This window comes from Mus musculus, chromosome 10 (genome assembly GCF_000001635.26).
Source record: "Mus musculus strain C57BL/6J chromosome 10, GRCm38.p6 C57BL/6J".
In the NCBI taxonomy this organism is placed as follows: Eukaryota; Metazoa; Chordata; class Mammalia; order Rodentia; family Muridae; genus Mus; species Mus musculus.
Genome location: NC_000076.6, coordinates 119,852,815 through 119,871,475, shown reverse-complemented (window position 1 = coordinate 119,871,475; position 18,661 = coordinate 119,852,815). Strand labels below are relative to the sequence as shown.

Genomic DNA, 18,661 nt, shown 5'->3' with positions numbered 1-18,661 from the left:
GATAGTGACATGGAGATATGAGAAATTCACCAATGGATAGATTATAAAATGCCTCTTGCCTCTGCATAATAAGCATAATTTATTGATTCTCTCTGAATATATTAAGAGAAATGACGCACGTAAGATAATCACTTATGCTAAAGATATGCAGCAAAGAAACAGTCCCTGTTTGCAGAGGGCTCTGGGCTGACACACAGGCCCCTGTTTCTCCACTCTCGCCCCTTTTCATATGTCCCCTGGGAAAGACGGCTCATCATCTGGCTTTCCCTCATGTGGAATTCCTCACACAATAGAGCAAAAGTTACGTGGAAAGCACATTTTTCTTTTGGGGTTCTCATTTGTAGGGGAGCACTCTCCCGAGTCTATTTCATTTACTACGGGGCAGCATTCGAAAGCTGACTCGTTCCAGAGAACCTAACACTTACAGCTAATTTCTGACATAACATTTGGAAATAGCTCCAAGTGAAAACCCACTATTGGCTTTTGCTGTCTTTATGAGCCAAATGCAAACCGAAGCCCAGGCAAAGGACAATTTACCTGCAAAACGTGTACTTTAGTCCCATTCCAGAAATGTTAAGTTTGGTGCAGGGCTTGTCGTACTATTATTTACTTGAAACAAAAAGCTTGAGAGGGTCGAGAAGCAAGGCACACGCGTTTACGTCTATCATGACCCTATGCTCACCAGTGTGCAATCTGGCAACAGGTCTCCAAATGAGCAGGTGGTTTGCTATGGGTTCCATGGTGTGCCCTACATTATATTAGCTTCATCTAATTAGTTCATAGTTACTTGCATAGAAAATGCCCCCACCAGCTTATGGGTTTTGACACATGCTACCCAGGTGCAGGCTTGTGGAACACTTGGGATATGTGGTATAATGGGAAGAAGAGGGACAAGTAGGGATACACCTTGAAGCACACAGCTAGGCTCCCTGTGCTGGCCGTTTCCTGACCCACTGAGATGTACGGAGTTCCAGCCACACTCACTCGCCATACGCCTTCATCGCCGTGATGGGCTGTGCTCTCTCAAACTGCAAGCCAAAAATCCTATCTCCCATAAGGTGGTCCTTGTTGTCCCCGGTCGCCGTGATGAAAATAACCAGTGTCTCGGTAAATCTCAAGTTATGTCTCATGTGTGCATGCTTTCACTGTGCCCTCCCCCAAACGGCACTCGCTCCCTGATCTGGGTCTGTGCCTTACAAATGGGAAGTGTCACACATATGTTATCTCAGGTAACATGGCAACCAGTGGGTCTCTGCACATTCTTCTCTGGCAATCTCTGGTGCTATAAATAAATCTATGATAGCACCAAATTATGGAGAATCTTTACAAGTGCATTTTCCTGAGCTCCCTGTGAGTCCCCCAGTTCCTTCTTATCACTTATGACAGACAGCTCAGCTCAGCTCAGCTCAGGAAGACGACTGTTTCCAGGGTTTTCCCAGCAGCAGACGGGGACTGTTCAGCCGCATGTCCTGCCTCGGTACCAACAAGGAGACTGTGGTCCTGACCTTCAACACAACAACCAAATGTAGCAGATCCTTGGCTCATGGATTGAGCAGTTGCCCGAAGAGTCTACTGAATGATTTCCACGTGTCAAGCACGTACCTGCCAGCTGTGGAGCCGACTTCGGCAGGCTCGCACTGTGGCTGGGGAGGTCAATAAGACAAATGATAGTGGGAGACACCATGTTCCTCTATAATAGTGGTTGCTCTTGGTTTTTCTTCACTATTACCAGTGTCTGGATTACCTAGGGAGAACATTGCTGCCTTATCCTGGATCTATGCTGTTGGACTGGGGTTAATTCTACCTGTGCTTAGAGAGGGCTTTGCTGAGATCTAATACTGGCCAATCAGATCCCTCTGTACCTGGGTGCACAGTGACTGGTTCCGGCCTCAGACGCAGTGCCAATCCACAAAGAGTCTTTTCTTGGGAATGGAAGGTAGGATGGAAAGTGTTTTCCTGGAGCTTCCAGGTAAGGGCATTGGTTGCTAAAGTCTGGTGACCTGAACTCAGTCTTCAGAATGCATACTCTCGAGACGTGCACTGACTCTGATCCCTGCATGCGCTCCTTGGCAATCTGTGCCCACACACACACGTCTTAAACACCCACACACAGTGACAATAAATACATTTATGAATCATTTTCCTTCCCACTATGGCTGCCTAAGAGTAAAGCCGGTCGGGAGACAAGGTAGGGAGAACCAGAAGACAGACTGGAGGAAGGGGTCAGGGAAGCAGAGAGAGCTAAAGGAAGCGATTCCATCATCGGGGTGGTTAGCCTTGGCAGTGGGCCAAGCTCAGAAGCTGGTAGGGGAAGTGCAGATGTGTCACCATCCAGGCAGTGATGGACTCTGCCTGGAGACACAGGGGAGAGTGACCCCCAAGCCACACTTGCCTTCCTGAGGCTACCCTCCCCAGGAGGATGCCTCGTTAGCTCTACCATGTCCAAGAACACAAACCCGATGACGAAACACCAAGCCTAGACACTTGAATATGCATTATGATTTTGAACCTAGTGCCGGGTACCCCTCTACACAGTTAACTTGTGCTTTTTTTCATAGAGTGGGCCTGCTGCTCGCCTTTGATGCGCCCTGCAGGTACTAAAGGCAGAGAACCCTGCAGAGAAACCTAAGACAACTCAGTTGTTTTTCTCCTGTTCCCTTCTCTCCTCCTGCTCCCAGTACCTCATCAGACCTAAACACAACTGCCATAGCGCTTTCTAGGAACAGCTCTTGTCAACTCAGGTTTGATTTTCTTGTTCCATGCTCTGGAAATGTTTGTTGGTTTGTTTTCTGGGTACATCTGACAATACCTGGGGTATTTTTGATTGTCACAGCTAGGTGGGAGGTTACAGCCTGCATCTTGTGAGTAGAGGCCAAAGATGCTGTTTAATATTGTATAATGTATAGAAAGCTCCATACATTGAAGATTCATCTGGCTTAAATGCCAATAGGGCTATGCTAAAATATTTATGAACTATAATGATCTAGAATTAGTCATCTGTTTTGGTAATTTAAAATAATTTTAGTACGTGTGTGTGTGTGTGTGTGTGTGTGTGTGTGTATGTGTGTCTGTGTTGCTTTCTCCTTCCATGTGAATTCCAGAAACCCAACACAGGTCCTTAGCTTGGTAGCAAATCCCTCAGCCTGCTGGCCCCCAGTTTTTACATCTTTCCCCTTACAGTAAGTTCCTAACAGTCATGGATAGAGTCTGCTCTGAATCTACGTGTTAGAGTCCCAGAGACTCCCAGTAGAGGCACAATGCTTACTTGCCAAATGCCATCATTAAAAAACAAACAAACAAACAAACAAACACCCATTGCCCAAAACATTACAGCAATTCTGACAAAAGATTGCATCCAAGTCCCCATTCCCCCTTTGTTCTACACAGGGGCATCAGCAGACAAAATTCATCTCCAAGTCTGCTTCTCATATTCTACCAGCAGATGTTCTGAGTTGCAGGGTAGTACTTTGGTCTACAGGATGCAGCCTGGTCCATGTGGAAACATTGGCCTTAGGAGATCCCTAGGGTGCTGACCCAGATTATTGAAAGGCCCATTGGCATCCCTCCCACTCTGAGCTTGCCGTGCTGACAAGCCTGAAGCCACATGGAATGATGCTAAAGCCATGTCACGGTCATCATCTATCCAGTTATTCAAAGTGGCACCGTGGAGGTCTGCCTAGGGCCACAGGAGACAGAGGCTCCTGTGGAGCAGATTGGCTTCCCTCCCCAGGAAGAGCTTGGATCCCACTGCACTGTGTCTTTAGTGACTGAAACGTCTTAATTTCTATTTCCAGTCATAACATTTGCTTTAAAGCTTCAATTCAAGTGAACATTCAGCTAAAAATCTTTTTATATAGGAAGCTATTTCTGGAAAAAGAGGTACAATGTAAAAAAAAAATCGGGGGAAAGGTCCCAGTTAATTATTAATCCAAATCTAAAACAAGGCACTAAAATATATTTCCTACGAACAATAAAAAGTAACTTGACTTACAGGCTGAAAGTATGTCCTTAAAAGCTAGTTACTAAGTCATATTGGACCCACTTCATCTAAAGATGCCGACCTTCTCGCATGAGGCAGAGAGCTTTAAATATACATGGAGCCTTCACTTGAAAGCTTGCAAATTCATTCATCTTTTATATTCTATATTGAAATTCTGTGCAGACAATGCTTTAAGATTACCATTGCATACAGTACAGCTTAGTTTTAACTTAGAATGCTTGTTCCTCTCAAATCCTTCTGTCTCTGGTTCTCACTCTACCTAAACACAGGCAGGGTGTGTCAGGGGGGGAGTTTCAAGCACGTTTTCTATATTTTTGTTCTTGTTGCTGTTTTTTTTTTTTAATTTGGCAGCTACACTTAAGTTTGGTTTTCTGGATACTGAGAGAATATAAACACTCAGAATCTATCTTCTCTAATCTAGCCTCTCTGGGATTTTTATTCTGGTCTCTAGCTTTAGAGAACCCAAACCCTTCTAGTCTAGAAAAAAATGTAGACTTTAGATCTTAGACCAAATAAAATCTGTGTGAGCAAATGAATGGATTCCATGTGGCAGATGAAGGGTGAGGCCCCATGAAGCCAGTTAGAAGTATCATGGTAGATGCCTCCCGAATTCCCTGGGCATAGGCATCCTAAATATAGCTGGGTACTTCGGTGGCACTGTACACGCCATGAGAGTATGCAGAAGAGAGGCAAAGAATGGTTTGGTCACTCTTAAAGCACACATCAAAATCAGAACTCTCTTAATGCAGTTAATGGATAGTCTCAGATAGGAGAACGCAACGTCTACTTGTAAGATTATACAGGGATTATTCTTAAAAAGAAAAGGCCTAAGATGATTCTCTGAAATGAAAGCCCTATGCATGTGGGAGATATTTGTAAGAACAATCAAAAGGAAAGGAAGGAAAACCTTCTTCTATTCCTGTAATGGAGTCGCTGGAATTTCCTTGGGCATGGGATTGATTGACAAATCATGGGATCCAGAGCTAGTTCTCATTCATTTCTCTCCCGTCAAGCATCTTGCATGTCGGGTGCTTGCCAAGTGGTTCCCCATTGATTCTGCCTACTGTCCTGATTAAAGAGATCTTAAAGGTGCTCTTCAGACAGAGCCCAGAAACTCATTGGCAAGGGAAAAGAATTCAGCTCTCTATCCAATCTCTGTAGAGCGTCTAATAGTCAGATCAAAGGCGTCGATAGAGTATAATTGCTTTTGTTGTTACAATCACTTCCCCCATTAAGTAGTAGAAAAGAAGATCTTTCTCTGTGAGTTGTTAATACGGTGCACGGCTACAATGGGTGTTTGATTTTCAATGTCACAAAGGGAACGGGCATGTAATGATATCATTCCTATGGAAGAATGGCCCCCACTATGTGAAGCAGCTGATTTGGAGCTTTCTATCTAGGCAGAGGATTGTCAAAAGGTGAGTGTTTTGAAGGGATAACATTAAAGCCAAACATGAACATGAACCCCGATGGCCTGCAAAGGACAGCTAAGTGTGTCTCATTTCATCGTGTGCGACCTTCTGTGGTAGGTTTGAAGTAGACAATGGATGGGCAGTCCTGGGACAGAGGCTTCCAACATGGCTTTCGGTGCCTTGGTGATTTTTACCTCTGCTGTCAGGTGTGGGAACTTGTGCTGTCAACACACCAAGAGTGTTCTCATTTTTGAGGGATGTGCGATGCATTGCGAACCGAGGAAACTGGTGCCCGTGGATGCTGATGCAGGAAGAGCCTCCTTGTTACAGGTACAGGAACGACCGCTGTGAGCACAGCTGCACGGGGGCCGAATCATTCTCCTCAGGGTAATGATGGGCAAAGAGCAAATGAATGGAGTGGGGACTTTCGGGTGGTAATGCCACACAGCTAGATGGGTACTGCAGGTGCTTCTGTGTCAGGGACAGACTCACCATTGAGCTTGCAGCACTCGAAGACTTCTAGCTAAGATGTCCTAGCCCCCTGGGAGGTGCTGATATCTACATCTATGCCCCTCCTTCCTTCACTGCTTCTGGGGAGAACCAACCCCATTCCAGAAAACACTTTCTTCATAGTAATACCTTCGGTCAGGTGTTGGTCAAGTCACAAACTCCTTCCCGAAAGTTCCAAGGAATCAAGATCTCCAAGGAGAAGCACAAACACAGACACAGACACGCAGAGTGTAGAGTGACTCGGGGATTCCAGGAAATACGCACTCCAATCCGAGGCCTCAGACTTTAACATAACCCTGCTCGTTCCTGCTCTTCTCTGTAAGCATATGGGTAAAGTTTAACGCACATGGTCTGCGAGGGGACCTCCGTTCCTTATGAACGGACAAGGTTTCATTTCATAAATGAGAAAAGTGAAGTTCAGGGTGTTTAGGTGACACATTCAGAAAGCCACTAAAAGGCAAAGTAAGCCATCTGTGAGTCTCAGTGGTGCAAGCAAAGCTATCTTCATTTTTATGATCACTATCAAGAATGAAAATTCTGTCGTAGCACATAATCAAGTTAGCATGGGACGAAATTAATATTACTCTCATTTTACAGAAGAGTAAAAATTCTATATACATACATGTACATATATGTATATATACATATACACACACACACACACATATATGGAGAGAGAGAGAGAATTTCATACACATATAGTACGTATTTCAATTATACTGTCCCTGATTCCCTATCCTTCAGCTCATATCCCCAGTTTTCTTACTCAACTTCATAGACCAGAAAAATAGAAAATTCTCAATGCTAGAGACCGGGCTGACATTTCTAAAGCTGCCATGACGGAACTAGATTTAAACCAGGGCACTAAGACACTGGGTTCCATGGGCTATGTCCTTTACCTGCTCCCCAGTGTGTCTCCTGGACACAGTTTAAGCAATCTCGGGGCTTCATCCATCTTGGTTAGCAAAGCAATATCATCAAACGCTCCTCTAAGCACCTTATCTGAAGTGCTTGCACTGAAGTTCAAGAGTGTCCAGGCCCAGGGCGACCCTCGGAGGGATGGGAGATTCATGTGCTTTCATTTCTCAGTTTTCAAGGAGATGTGAAGTGGTATATGTTTGACTTTACAAATGGACCACATCTTTGCACCTTCCCTCTGAGTTCTGCTATATGTCATTAAGCAAGAAAGGTTTTTTCGGTTCCTCTCCTGGTGATGCGAAGCCATCAATCACAATCACCTGCCACACTTAATTTAGGATTCATCCCATGGAAAGATTTCCCACATGCTCCAAGGTAGAAATTTACATTTTAATATCCATAGATAAAGAGCTATAGCAGTATCTATTCCATTTCCGCCCACTATGAAAACCGTTTTCAGGAATTTAGACCGTTAAGTAATCATCCCGTTTATGAGACTCGTGTTAAAGACACGTATAAATTCTGAATCCATAGTATTACTTAGCAATTTTAGTGCTTTGCTTTTTGTCGCCAGCCACGGAAGACTTGCCTTTACAGTCTTCTTCTCTGCAGAGTCATCTTAATTATAGGGGGATCCCGTTACAAATGCCTTTCCATTTACCAGGGCTTCGGCTGGAATCTGAAGTTGGTTTTATTGGAAGCGATGAAAAATGACTCTTTCCGGGACATAGACTTAAGAGTCAGGATCGGAAGTGAATTATGTTCTTTGGTCTTTAGGAGAATTTAAATGTATCACATCCTTTTATTTTGAGCTGTCTTTCTCAAGGGATTTAATTTAGCAAAAACCTTACAGTCGCTCAGAATCATGGGATAGCTTCAGGAGGGAAGGTGGAGGTTATCCTATTCGTTCCACATACTCAACTGACAGGTACATCGATCCTCGGATGGTTTCAGAGCTTCTGGTAAATTTAGGGTGGCAGATTCTATCTGTGGATCCTTTTGTCTCCCAGTCACACTTTGCTGACAGTTGTGTATCAGTGTTTTTCTCTTGGCATAAACCATATAGAGGCAAGATGCCTCAATCCCCAACAACAGGATTTCTTTTTGTCTTTGTCTTTCCCACTCACCACCTTTAGTCAAGCAGATACCATATTATATATTCACCTAGTTATCTGTCCTTCTCCCCCTCAGACTGTCCGCTCTATGAAGACAAAAACATATGAGGCATCTAACGATATTGGGCACATAGTAAACAGCCCAAGATATCAGTGTTAAATGAAGTTCCAAACTGAACATTAAACACGTTCATGTATACTGCGCCTTATTTACTGAAATGCTCATGTTTGCTCTCCCTAGAGATTGAAGATGTATCATAGAGGCCAGAGAGATGGCTCAGTGGTCAAGAGCCCTGGCTGCTATTCCAGAGGACAAGAGTTGAGCGAATGAGGAAGAAACCAGAAGACAACCACAAGGATAAGATCCCAGATCATTTAAAGCAGGACTTTAAGGGGATTTTTTGTATAATAGTGTTCATAGGAGAATTATTTATAGCAGCCAAATCATGGGAGGAAGCAACATGTGTCTAGAGGTGGTTTAATACATATAATGTATAGTTTGCAAATAGAATACGATAGTGGAATATTATTCAGATTAAATACGGATCACCCTTGAAGAAGTTAGGCTAAATGGAATTACCCATCCACTAAAGGATTAATAGCACATGATTAGTTATTTTGGCATACAAAATAGATTCATAGAGACAGGAAGCGAGGTGGGGAGAGACTGTAATAGACGTGCTTCCATTTGAGAAGCTTAAACACTTTGGAAATAGACTACAATGAGAAATGCACAGCAAGGTATGTGTGTTTAAATGATATTTTGTTTTACTTCAGGAAAAAAAAATAGTCCGAGGAGAAACCATTTATAGCCACTGAATTGAAAGGAAAAGCAAACCTCCAACAATTCCAAGGATTTGCAAATGGCATGGACTGATCTGTGTCCCCTTAAAGCTTATATTCATATATTGTCACTCCATGAGGGCCCCACCCCACTGCATGGTTACATTGGAGACAAAACATTTGAGGCGTTAAGGTTAAATGAGTCCATCAACGTGGACACCTGAGCCAAGAAGAGAGGGTCCTCGTAAAAGTGAGGGAGACACCAGGAACTTTTCTCTTCTGCCTTGTGAGCAGGGTATGGGGGTGACTTTCTGTGAGTCAGGAAGAGAACTGCTCTTGCATGAACTCCATCATGGACTTCCCAGCACCCAGAACTATGAGGAAGAAATCCGTTATTTATCCACCCATTTGACGGCTGTTCACTGGGCAGCCCGAGCAGAATTAAGAGTAACATAATGCTGTTATTGAAAAATTGCTCAGCGGTACTTGCTGTGTACATAGGAAGACCTGCATTAGCTTGCCCAGCATCTACAGAGAAGCTCATGTCTGTATTCTCATCTGGGGAGGAAGACATGGATAAAGTTAACTCATTAGCCAGTCTAGGCATTCACTGGGCTCCAAGTTCAGTGAGAGACTCTGTCTCAAGAAATAAGATGGGGAGAGATTGAGGAAGAGACCAGACATCAGCCTTTGATTCCCACATATCTGCTCATACATGTGTATGCACATTCATATGCACACATGACTGAACCCATGTAGACATGTCCACACACATGCATAAAGAGCGAAGTGATGGCCGGTTAGAGTAGATACAAGCAGTCTGCCGTGGTCATGCAAGGCCACAGAGATGCCCATCTACACAGCAAGGCCACAGAGATACACATCTACACAGCAAGGCCACAGAGATGCCATCCACACAGCAAGGCCACAGAGATGCACATTTACACAGCAAGGCCACAGAGATGCACATCCACAAAGCAAAGCCACAGAGATGACCATCCGCATAGCAAGGCCACTGTGCAATGTGCACACTAGAGAAACAGAAAAGAGAAGCTGGAAGGCACAACATAGAAACAACGAACTTAAGAGCAGGCTGACAACAGTTAGGGACTAAAAGGCAGATGAAATCCTGGAGAATGGTAGCTGGACTTCATATGCCCAGCCACGGTGTAAATTTAGAGCTGCTGTAGGCTCATTGATATCCCACTATTCTTTAAAGTAGGTATGCATGTACTTTATATAACATGTATGTATTAGCAATTAAAACATAAGGGAACCAATGGTATTATCTGAAGACTACAATTCAATAGTTTTATTCAGCACAGTCCAACATTTTTGCCAACAATTTCAAATCTTTCCTCTTATATTCTTATGCTTTTTTTTTGTACTTTAAAAAAGTCGATGGGTTAAATGAAGTAATTTCTTTTAGTTTAATGATACCCAACCTTTATTTTTTTCTATTAGAGCTGAGCCCCTTGGGAACTAGTTTTCCAACTGGGCCATGGAATCCTCTATGGATCGCCAGGGCCCTCCTGTCCTATTAGCTGGACAATTGTACAATTTCCCAGTGTAAATGTCTGTCACATGCTAATGCGGGACAGAGAGAAACAGAACAGTGCAAATAAATAGAGTGTAAGTTGCAAGTTCCAGACATAATTGGGATAATTTTATCCCAAAATTCTGCTATAACAAATTACTTGGACTGCCTAAAAGGGTGAGACACATAAATCACAATTTCACCAGAAATGTGACAAACTCAATGCCGGTATAAATGCCCCAGGAATAGTTAGAGCCTCCTGGGTACTGCAACCAATTCTCTTCATCCCAGAGGCTAGGTATAGAGCCATATAGATATATGCTACAAGCCGATAGAGATGCTGCAAGAACAGTTTCAATATCCCCAGCCCCACTGGGGGTGAGGTCTGTCCTTATTAAAACAAACAAACAAACAAACAAACAAACAAATGAAAACATAGTCATACTTGTTTTATAGATTTGAGGGAAAGCAAAGAGTTAAAAAAATGTCAAAGTCACTAAGAAATACTACATTTCACATTTTATTCCACCAAGGTAAATAGATAATTCTGGGGCCAATGAGGATGGCACACATAACTGTCTTGGGGACATTCACATAGATCATTGAATTTTATTTGCAATGTGTCATCCTTGACAGTTATTAGTTTCCCTGCTTCATATGAGAAGAGAGAGAGGGCGAGAGAGATGGAGCCAGCTGGATGGTGTTACAGGGCAGGTAGGGTGTTACAGGACAGGTAGGGTGTTGTTACAGGGCAGGTAGGGTGTTGTTACAGGGCAGGTAGGGTGTTACAGGGCAGGTAGGGTGTTACAGGACAGGTAGGGTGTTGTTACAGGGCAGGTAGGGTGTTACAGGGCAGGTAGGGTGTTACAGGACAGGTAGGGTGTTACAGGGCAGGTAGGGTGTTACAGGGCAGGTAGGGTGTTACAGGGCAGGTAGGGTGTTACAGGGCAGGTAGGGTGTTACAGGGCAGGTAGGGTGTTACAGGGCAGGTAGGGTGTTGTTACAGGGCAGGTAGGGTGTTACAGGGCAGGTAGGGTGTTACAGGACAGGTAGGGTGTTACAGGGCAGGTAGGGTGTTACAGGGCAGGTAGGGTGTTACAGGGCAGGTAGGGTGTTGTTACAGGGCAGGTAGGGTGTTACAGGGCAGGTAGGGTGTTACAGGGCAGGTAGGGTGTTACAGGGCAGGTAGGGTGTTACAGGGCAGGTAGGGTGTTACAGGGCAGGTAGGGTGTTGTTACAGGACAGGTAGGGTGTTGTTACAGGGCAGGTAGGGTGTTACAGGGCAGGTAGGGTGTTGTTACAGGACAGGTAGGGTGTTACAGGGCAGGTAGGGTGTTACAGGGCAGGTAGGGTGTTACAGGGCAGGTAGGGTGTTGTTACAGGGCAGGTAGGTGTGGGAATGAACTCTGGTTCATGCTCATTCAAAAGTCCAGAGCCCTGGAGCTTCCCTGTATCTGAGGCTCCTCCCTCATTGGCTTAAAGGTGATTTTAATAAGAATGGCCCCCATTCCTAGAGCTACTCAGCCAGGCCCCTTGCTGTTCCCCTAAATTTAATGGCTTTTCTTAACATTTTTTGGCTCAGGTCTTGCTCTTTAGTTACATTTTCTTAAGATAAACCAGGAATTAAAACACGGATTTGAGCCCATTCATCCATGACCATCTTTGAAACTCAGATAATCACAGCCACGATGACTCTCAGGGTGCTTTCTCTCCATCCAGTGTTGGCCAGAGTTGATGCAGAGAAGGTGGGGTCAAAGCAAAGGGAGGATCATACCACTGAGTGCTTCCCAGGATTTTATTTAACCGCCCTGTGGAGCTTTGTAAACTTAGGGGTAGCCTCTCAGGGTTTGGTCATGTGTGAGCAAAATGGTAGAGTGTGGACACCTTAGGGAGTAGTAGTTCCTGACACATGACAGAATCTAGGAATCATTACTAGTGTCATGTGTGCAGACATGTAACATACATAATACTTTGCGATGTGTAGCAAATTATCATTTGGCAACTATGCTGGCTACTTTTATATCCATTTGAAACAAGGTAGCGAGGAGGGAATCTTCAGTTTCTCAGTTGGGAAAATGCCTCCAGAAGACAGAGCTGTATGCAGATAAGACTGTAAGCTTGTATTTTATTAGTTAATGGAAGTCACATTTTCTTAATTAGTGATTGATAGGGGAGGGCTCAGCCCACTATGCGTGGACACACCCCTGGGGTCATGGGTCTGGGTTCTATAAGAAAGCAGGCTGAGCAAGCCATAAGGAGCAAGTTACTAAGCAGCCTCCCTTCATGACCTCTGACTTTTCCAGATTTTCCTGCCCTGACATCCTTCAATGATGAGTCAAAATAGCCTTTCCTCTCCAAGTTGCTTTTGGTGCTGGTATTTCCTTACAGGGATAGCAACCGTAAGCAGGACAGTAATCATCTCATTCCAGTATTAAGACCATCATTGTTGATAGAGGATACTCGGGCAGGGTGGTAAGGTGACAAGCACAGAGGGAGAACAGAAACAGGAAGGGTTCTGAAGAGGCTGAGCTTTGCATCTGAAGGGTGGATCAGAATCTGCCTATGCAGCTCTACATATCACAGGGAGGAAGTCCAGAAAGCAAGTGTGGAGCTCGTGAGGGCCCAGCGTGTGAGAGAGCACATACAACCTGTGGCATCCGCAGTGTAACACACAAGTGGTGACATGGACTGCTGGAGCCCCTTCACAGCAGTGGGGACCTAGCTGACCAGGGCCAAGAAGGACTGGGTGGCAAGGTGAAAGGTGACTTTTTCCATTAGACAGGCCATGAACGAGGACTCTAGAATTTAGAAGGAGCCAGAAAAAAGAAAAAAAAAAAAAAAGAATAATCTAGCCCAAATTGCCCATTTGTACTATCCTCAAATCCTTTCTTTTGTTTCTGTTTCTCTAAAAAGGATTCCTCTGTGGAACAGAGCCGTGGCTGTCCTGGAATTTGGTTTGTAGACCAGCCTGGCCTCAGACTCACAGAGATTCACTTTCCTCTGCCTCCTCATGTGCTAGGATTAAAAGTGCTATCCTCAAATTCTTAAACACTTGCGTCTTCTGATATGAAAGCCTGTGGTCTCGGAGATAAAGTGTGCAGGAAGCATCCACAGCAGGTATCCGCCTGGCTATTTTTCTACTAAAAACAGACAGGAAAACAAGCAAAACTGTGCAAGATGCTGGATGACTATACAAGAGGCAGTGATACAGGCAGAATTAGGATGGAGGCTGAGACCACCTCCCAGGAGACAGGGCTAAGCACCTCCTCCTTTCTGCTTACCTTTGGCAGTAGCCTCTTGTACACGTGCTGGCCTCATCCCATCATGCACGTATCTTCCTCTGGGATGCTCTCATCCACACTCTTTTGGCCTGCTATCTTCTACTTAGCCTTCAAATGATAACAGGAGACTCATCTACATCAGGAGCTTCCCATTCTCCATCCTGGTACTTGTGTCTTGCTCTAGGAGCCCCTTGCCTGTTTCCCTGCTGGCATTTGTTAAACGGTGGTATGACGGTGGCTGCCATGAGTTCTCCAATTTCCCATAAACCATAAGGTTATTGAAGACAGGGACTATGGGCTAGTCAGAACAAAGATCATGCCTGGCCCTTAAGTCCTAGCCCATTACTTAATACTCCTTAAGTGCTGGTTACAGGTAGCTTGTCAGTTCAACTGCAAGGCAGCCTGGATTGGAAGGTAAATGAATCATTGTTAAAACAATAAGACGACTTCTGAACAGACTCTATTTCCACATCTGGAAACTTCAAATAGGTTATAGGACAGATGGCCCCAGCATATCAAAAGAATAATGGAAGGTTCAAACAGCCTCACAGCTGGCTTTAAGAATGTAAATTCCATTTTCTTCCATACGTCTATTGATACCGCACTTTGGCTGCCATATCCATATACCTTCAAATCAATAGTTATGACTTTATTATTATTATTATTACAGAACAAGAACAACCCTCTCATCCACAAAATAGGCTTCTATGACACAGCAGGATCACTTCCTCCACACAGGAGCATAAAGAGTGAAGGAGGGGGTATTCAAGGGATTAATGTTTCAAGCAAAAGCTGTTCACAGTGTTGCCATCACCTTTCAAGAGACACTCCTCTCTAGATCTCTCAGAGCACAATTTTGTTGCAAAAAGAACATCATTTCACTTTTAAGGACAACAGATAAAACTGCCCAGAAAAGTTTGCTACCCACCCCCCTTGAGGATGTAGGGACAAAGTTGCTCAGACAAGTACAGAATATGATGATGAATTAGCATAATAAAACTTCAACGTAAGTGTGTCTGACTTCTTGCCGGCAGAGCCCCTAGGTTGTACAGTGCCAGAGACATGCCAGGAGGAGCTGCTAACTAAATGCTCACAGTAGACGTGGTGATACACTTCCATGTTTTAGACAAATACAGCATTATCTGACACGTCAAGAGACTAAAGATCTGTCCGTTTAGTTCCACTCACTTAGTTCCACCAGCTTTGGGGACACTGAGACACCAGTAGTGACTCATTGGAAGTTAAAGTAAAAAAAGGCATAAAGATCAAATGTGGCGAGCATGAAGATCTGCATAGCGCTCGCAGAGCACCAGTAGCCAAGTCAGACGAGGGAGGCTGGCCTTGAGAGATGGGCTGATAGAATGCATTTTCCTATTGCTGTGAGAAGACACCACAACCAGAGAAACTTGGTAAAGACAACATTTATTGGCGGCTTACAGTCCCAGAAGATTAGAATCCATGATCATCAAGCCCACAGGCATGGTAATGAATCAGTAGCTGAGAATTTACATCCTAACCCACAGGCACAAGTCAGAGAGAGCTAACTGGAAATAGCCTGGGCTTTTGAAATCTCAAAGCCTATCCTCAGTGATACACTACCTCTAAGAAGGCCACACCTCCTCCAAGGAAGCCACACCTTCTCCAAGGAAGCCACACCTCCTCCAAGGAAGCCACACCTCCAAGAAGGCTATACCTCCTAATTTTTCCAAACATCCCCATCAATTGGAGACCAGGTATCCAAACATACGGGCCTATGGGAGCAGTGGCAGCCATTCTTATTCAGACCATCACTCATGTTAGATCAAGGGAAGAAGGGTTGGGCATGAACAATCTAAGGGAAGAATTTGAGGAAGACCCGAGGCTGTTCCCATTCACTCTCATCACTCTCACTTTGGACATTGCCCGAGAATGTCCTCAGCATCAGCACCAGGCATTGAACAGACCACATTCAGATGAGAAGTACAAGTTCAGAATAAGCAAATCAAGATATACATGAATACAATGTGTTTAAATCCTGTCTGCTCCCATTATATCCTGATCCCCTACTCCCATCAACCCATCTCCCTACTGCCTTGATGCCCCACCCCCTTTTATTTCTATTGTGATTATTTACAGATCACTTAGTGGAGAGCAGTAGTTCCTACAGGAGCCATACTTTGGTAGAAATGGGAGCCTCCAATTGAAGGGAAGGAGAAAGACACCAACTTGTGAGGTCATAGACATAGCAACGTGGCCTACAACAGTGCTTCATTCTTCACCAGAAACTGACTGGGCTACCCCAGAGCCAGTTCTAAGAAGCAGTTGCAAGTAGACAAGACTCAGAGCTTGGGTGATCCCATCATTCCATTGAGGGGGACAAGCCCGTGCCCAGGTTCTTACAAGTCAGTGTTAAATGCCATCCCCTGAGGTGTCACAGGCACTAGGGGCACAATAGGAGCAATCAAACAGCCATTGCAAGGAGCAGAGAGGTGTCAGGAATTGGTGACATCTAAATTGAGGTGAAAAAGATGATGACCCCAAAACAGGAAGGATGGCTGAGAAGAGCCAGGAAGAGCATAAGAAAGACAGAAGTGTGCCTTGTGTTTGGTGCATTCCACTGGCTAGATACAACTTAGGATGAAACAGGGTGTCTAGGCATGAGTGTGCATGCACCTGTGTGTGCGTGTGTATGTATGTGTGTGTGTGTGTGTGTGTGTGTGTGTGTGTGTGCGCGCACGAGTAACCAAGAGAAAAATGAAGTCGATTGTTAAGTAGGAGCTGAATCTGGTCTTACATGGAGGATGACAGAGTTATTGCATAAAGAAATACTGCAGATGTGGGCGTTCGGAAGTTCCCACTGGCTGCAGGGAAGAGAATGAGGTTGTCAGGGATCAAGGCAGGGCCCATGGGGTCAAGCAGAAGCAACTCAAGGACTGCTATTTGAAGAATGACTGTTAAGTCCATTTGCAAGAATTAGTGACCATGGAAGACTCTTAAACCTTCCAGTCTGTGATCCAACTATGATATTTAACAATTATTGTAATTAAGGTAATGAAAGCGGTGCAGAAAGGATGTGACTAGATCATAGGGTAAAAATGGAGGCTCCAGGGCTGAAGGTGCATTGGGGTTTCAGTTCTGACAAGGTCGGCTGCTGGGTTTCTTTTGTAAAGCCGGTAGCACACACACCAATCTACCGACAACATAAATTCTGGATGAAGCTAAGGATTTAAATGCATAAAGACCAAGCAAGACTATTAGCAGGCAATGAAGAAATGAGAAGTAGCAGATGCTAAATAAGCCCAGTGATACGATTTCCTGGGTGAGGTGGCAGGGATTAGAGGGGTCTCACAGAACCTGTGGGAGTAGATACAGGGAAATCAAGGTCCCCTGAATTCTTAGTGGGAACAGATCAAATGGGGTTGTCTTTCCCAGGAGACAGCTTGGCAATACTAACCCAACCTTTGAAATGTAGCCTTTTTGGTTTAGAAACTTAATTCTTTAAGGATTATTTTAAGAAACTACCATGACAGCCTCGTGGAAATGTAAGACAACAGTCATGTGTTAAAACAACCAAATTCTCTGTGACAAGAAGAGATGGCTCAATGATTGCTGCTATTCCAGAAGACCAGGGTTCAATTCCCAAAACCTACATGGTTACAACTGTTTAATACCTCTAGTCCCAGGGGACCCTACATCCTCTTCCAGCTAAGACAGGTATTGAGTAAACATAGTGTGTAGACACAAATGCAGGCAAAACACCCATACACAGAAACATAAATCAAATCTCACAGAATGTCCTGTTAGAGATTTAAGGAAAAAAATCATACAACAACCTTAATGATCTGAATACTCACAAAAATAGCTTTGTCGGGAAAGCAATAATATGGCAATAAGGTGATTCTATTATATATTTGAATGGCAAAGGGAGAAAACTGCGGAGAACTATTGACGATAATTCTCCCTAGTGTTGGAATTATATTCATTTCTGTGCTGAGAAATTTTCATGTAATAAATACCCTTTCATTCTTTCAGGGAAGCAAGAATTGCATTTTTCTTCATTATGAAGTGCAAAAGCAATGGAGATCCTGTAGCTAATAGCTCAGGAGGGCCCAGAGGAGGATGCACCTGCCCGAAAGAAGCCCGAGCATGTGCCAGCTACCCAGCCTCTTCTCCCCATTAAGGAGAAAAACTGATGCAGAAAATTCTTTCTACCAGGAAACTTCAAGAAAAGAGAAGAAAATCCTTGGTAAGAAAGGCAGTGGTAATGCTGAATAAATTATAATGCATTTTGCACTTCAGTTGTGTAGATAACGTAGACCTTAACCACAGTTTCCCACTGATCTTCATGTCATCTCTCCCCATTCATCAGACCATGTCCAATACTACAACCAGACAAGTTAGCATAAAGAAATGCGGTTCTCCGTTGGGTACAATTGTGTCCGGCTCTGTTGTTTTCACATGAAGACCATTAAGAAGTGGCTTTGTTTATCCTCACTTTGCAACAAATGGCAAACCTTTTCAAAATGGTCTAGAAGAAGTGACAGAGAAGGCCACCTTGTTTAGGTAAGGCGTAACATTCTTTTGTGTACGCTGACATAATGGTCTTTAAGATATCAGTTTGGAGGAAGAGTAGCCATTTTCTCTACTATTAGCACTGCTGTTAATTCTACTCATAAAGAGGAGTTAAAACCTGAAAATTTTATATCCCTAGTGCCTTCAAAGTCAATCACAAATTTAGATTGCACACTTGATTACGGTGTCAGGATGGTATTTTGTCAGCTTCGTCAAATGACACTTTTAAATGAGAAGTGTTGATATACTGGAGTGGACCAGTGTTATTTTTCTGCCATCTACATAATAAAGCTTCAGAATTATGACACTCATAAAGTTCAATGCCCTCATCTTATTGACAGGATAATTAAAAGTCGGGGAGTAAAAGCGACTCTTCTTGTATCTAGCTGTCACCGGCAGAGTGGAAACTAGACCTTTAGGTCACGTGACCTAGGAGCCAGTTTCCTCTCTTCAGTGTCTCTCAGAAATAAATATCAAGGAACCTCTACCTTCAACAATTTATAGTGTTTCAGCACTCATGTCCTTTCCACCATAGTCAAGGGAAGTATGAATTA

General features: G+C 44.0%; 1 protein-coding gene across 25 annotated transcripts in view; it reads right to left on the bottom strand.

Moving 5' to 3' along the window:
* The window catches only part of Grip1 (glutamate receptor interacting protein 1), a 634,030-nt gene that overhangs the window by 215,792 nt on the left and 399,577 nt on the right, over positions 1 to 18,661 (bottom strand). The window lies entirely within an intron of this gene.